At 43.2% G+C, this 4,428-nt stretch overlaps 1 long non-coding RNA gene across 1 annotated transcript; it reads right to left on the reverse strand.

The window, feature by feature from the left end:
- Nucleotides 1-1,939: 1,939 nt before the first annotated feature.
- Nucleotides 1,940-4,120, reverse strand: LOC308609787. Its single transcript, XR_014014346.1, has 4 exons — nucleotides 3,931-4,120; nucleotides 3,336-3,624; nucleotides 2,775-2,814; nucleotides 1,940-2,070 (listed from the first exon to the last, which is right to left on the reverse strand). It is a non-coding gene; the product is annotated as an uncharacterized lncRNA (long non-coding RNA).
- Between the last annotated feature and the right edge of the window lie 308 nt (nucleotides 4,121-4,428).

The following is a 4,428-nucleotide window of genomic DNA, read 5'->3' on the forward strand; positions in this document are numbered from 1 at the left end:
GCCTTTTCAAGTTGATTTAATTTATGGAAACACCACCCTTCATACTTTCCCTTTCTTTTTTAAACCTCCCCATGGTAGTGTAATGTAGTAGAAGGAGATTTGGCCTGGGAGTTTGGACACCAGGGTTCTAGCGGCAGTAACCCACAGTTACACACGTTATATTATTAAAGAAAAAAGTAACTTACAGAAATGTATGAGGCCATTATGCACATACACACAAACATATATTCACTCATATATCCATAAAAAAGTAGTCTGGAAGGTTCTATAAAATGTTAAAGGTGTTCATCCCACGGTGGAGGAGATATACGTTAACTATATTACCCTCTTAAATTTTTACAGTAAATATATATTACTTTTATAATTTTAAAAGCCAAACTTTTCATTTTTAAAAACCTAAAACATGAAAGAAAACTGGAAAACCAACAAAATTAAAACAATCCCTAAGTCTGAGGCGACGATTTTTTTATCCGAGTTCAAGTGATGAATGAAAATACTAAGAATGGTGTGTGACACCTCAAAGTATAGAAAAAAATACAGTAAGGCAAGTAGGCATTAAGATAATAGAATATAAAAAGTTACCCAGATATATTCAGACAATGGACTACTATTCCAGTAATAAAAAGAAATGAATTACTAATATGAGCTACACGGATGAGTCACAACAACATGAGGAGCCAAAGAAGCCACGTGCAAAAGGGTACTTGTTGTATGCTTCCATTCATATGAATTTCTAGAATAGGAAACACTAATACATAGTGAAAGAAAGCATGTCAGTGGTTGCCTGATGCCAGGCCTGGGAAACTGACTGCAAAAGGACAAGAAGGAACTTTTTGCAGGTATTGGAAGTGTTCTGTATCTTGACTTTGGCGACGACAATAGAGATATACACATTTGTCAAGACTTATCAAATTACATGCTTAAAACGGGTACACCTCGTTGAATGTAATTCATACTTCAATAAAGTTGATTTTAAAGTTAAATTAAAAAGTCACCTATGGGGACTTCCCTGGTGGCACAGTGGTTAAGAATTCGCCTGCTAATGCAGGGGACGTGGTTTCAAGCCCTAGTCTGGGAAGATCCCACATGCTGCCGAGCAACTATGCCCGTGCGCCACAACTACAGAGCCTGTGCTCTAGAGCCCGTGAGCCACAACTACTGAGCCCGTGTGCCACAACTACCGAAGCCCACGTGCCTAGAGCCCATGCTCCACAACAAGAGAAGCCACCACAGTGAGAAGCCGGCGCACTGCAACAAAGACACAATGCAGCCAAAAATAAATTAATTAATAATAATTTTTTAAAAAATAGTCACCTAGACGTCTGAGTGAGACAGAGTTCCTTTAAGCTTTCAGTCCCAGCTCTTCTCTGAAGCCTCCCCTCATCTACCCTGGCAGCATGTGACCACTTTGCATCTCTTTAACACCTTATACTTATCGGTTCCATTCAGATTTGATGCTTGAAAAGTTTTGTATATTTTATGTCTATCTTCCATTCAACTTGGTTCCTCTAAGGCAGGAACAATCATCTCTTTCATAAATTGAGACCATTACAAAAACAGAATTATGTTCCCTTTCCTCTCAATCAGGGGAATTTGAAGTAGGATTGATGAAATCCTGGAAATCATAAGCAAAAATGTCATTTCTGCATTTTTATGGCCAGAGGGTCCTGTGTTTTCATCAGATTCTTGAAGATATCACAGAGCCCAACAATGTTAAGAATCTCTGCTTTGAATCCATGTGCTTTCACCCAGCTCTGTGGTACAAGGCACCCTGCCCCTGGGGCAATCTGTCTGTGGTCCCTGCAAAGATGATAAACCCACATCAGAGACACTCACTCTTCTGCATGTCAGTGGACTCCACTGCCAGCTCTTCCTCCACAATGACGTCACTCTCGCCATCTTCAAGATTCATTTCTGTCTCATCTAGAACACTGTCTTCTTCCTCTTCCTCCTCCTCATCTTCCTTGGAGACATCCTTTAATGTGGCAAGTAGTCTGTTGTAACCAGAAACTTGTTCTGGTTCACTCTATGCTTCACTTTCAGAACTTGAAGTATCTATAAACTCTCCGACTAAAAGGAAAATGGGGATTTTAAAAACAAAAATTATACTGTTCTTGTTGCTACCCCACGACTATCATCAGGCCCACAGTGGAACCAAGTTCAGACTTTTCTAGATAAAAACTAGCTTTTCTGCAAATATGCAGTCCTATCTATTCAACCAGACCGAGCACCAAATTTGTTTCAAACAGCTAATCTAGCTATGATTCTAGAAGCGCTTCCTCTTCTTTGAACTGCTCATGTTCCACATGGGAAGACAGCAAACTAAACACATGGAGCTTTAGGTTATAAGGTGATCTAACCTATGTGTCAGACATTTGGCACCTTTAAAGGAGCAACAGGAAAACTTACAACAAAAAAGTGTACTTTATTTCTGAGTCTGTGGTAATGAAATAAGACCTTTGATGATTTTGCACTCTACTTTATGTTAAGCAAACATGACATTCCCTCTTAGGATTCACCAAGAGCCCTCTGGTAAGCCTCCTTAACAGGTTCTAACAGGCTAATCTCTCAGGACAGTTTCATACTCTATACTATATTAGTTATCACAATGGCATTTTAACAGACATCTGCACTTAAAACTAAGCAATATTACTAAAGTATAGCTTACATCTAAAATCAAAGAGAGTGGAAATGTAGCCAAACTTTAGTACCATATATAATCTTAAAAGTAACAGTCCAGAATCTACTATCATAAAGAAGGTATAAAGCATTACCAGTTGACAAGTCTGTGGTTTTGCTTCCTTTCTGGAAACCCTGAGAAGAAACAGGCAATGTTAAACTTTAACTACTGGTAGGTAGCAATTAGGAAAAGTCTAATGATACAACTTTAAATGAACATGGCAGACTATACCGTTATAAATACATTATATCTATTGTCAAGTAAAAACTCCATATGCATTTGGACAGGTCTTGGAAGGATATGCCAAATAGATAATAAGAGACGAATGAAAAAGTCTAACAAGACCACATGACAAATACTACAGTCACACAGTAACAGGCTCTCATCCAAAAGACGGGAAATTTTGGCAAATAAAAGCCCTCGGGGTTCACCTTTTCTAGCAAATTTCTTAAGTAGACTATCCCTCTAATTGTTGATAAAGCAGCCCAAAGGGGGGGGATGAGCACTAAGATCATAACTGAGAGTCTGGACACTTAGAGAGGAACCCACAACTACCCAAACATTAGTTTCCTCATGGTCATTGAATAGATAGGCGATGTCGAGGGTCCCAAGCAATTCTTTTTTTATTTTTTTTAACTTATTTATTTATTTTTGCCTGCTATGGGTCTTCGTTGCTGCGCCCGGGCTTTCTCTAGTTGCGGCGAGAGGTGGCTTCTCTTGTTGCGGAGCAGGGGCTCTAGGCTCGTGGGCATCAGTAGTTGCACCACACCGGCTCAGTAGTTGTGGCTCGCGGGCTCTAGAGTGCAGGCTCAATAGTTGTGGCGCACGGGCTTACTTGCACCGCGGCATGTGGGATCTCCCCGAACCAGGGCTCGAACCCCTGTCCCCTCCGTTGGCAGGCGGATTCTTAACCACTGCGCCACCAGGGAAGCCCCCAAGCAATTCTTTAAAAACATAGAAAACGAACACAAGCTTATAAAATCTCTGCCCAGTCGCCACACAGGAGGCGTGCCGTCTAGCATAAAACTACAGGCTCAACAAAGGGTAGGAAGACCGGCGAAGAACCCCACCTCAGGCGGGAAGCCGCCAGGATCCCCGGGCGAGCTAGGCCGGCGCCGGGGCAGCGTGGCACGCGGCGGGAGCTGCCCTGTCACTACCCCCGGGGCACCGGCGGACCAAACGCGGGGATACGCGGGCTCCCACCGGGAAAGGACGCCGGCAGCGCCGGTCCCAGCCTCGCCTCTCCATACCTGTCATAGAAGGGATGCTCCTCGCCGAAATCCCTTAGATGCTTCTTCTGCCTTTTAGTTAGGGAGTTGAGCAGCTGGCTCTGGCTCCGGCTCCGGCTCCGGCTCCCGCGTTTGCCCATGGGGAAGACGTCAAGTCAGCCAACCTCCAAGAATCGCGTTTTTCACCTGGCAGTCGTCTCCTCAACCCACTCACGCGGGATTGCCAACGGCGCTTTACGGCGGAAGCAGGGTGCCATAAAGCAGACCCGCTTTACGTCGCGCTTGTACGACAGGCGTGGCTGTGAGAATCAGCCTGCATAAACGTGTAGTAACTGAGATGGTTGAATGCAGTGCCTTTCTATTATGCCATAATACAAATACCAACTAACATTTAAGGCTGCCGGTGCATCTCAATTCATCCTCACAACAGTAAACAAATAGGCCTTGTTAATAAGCCTGATATTGGAGATGAGAAAGCTGATGCTTACAAAAGCTTACACACACACTAGCAAGAGAGGA

The sequence above is a fragment of the Mesoplodon bidens genome (genome assembly GCF_964165515.1).
Source record: "Mesoplodon bidens genome assembly, contig: HAP1_SCAFFOLD_146, whole genome shotgun sequence".
NCBI lineage: Eukaryota > Metazoa > Chordata > Mammalia > Artiodactyla > Ziphiidae > Mesoplodon > Mesoplodon bidens.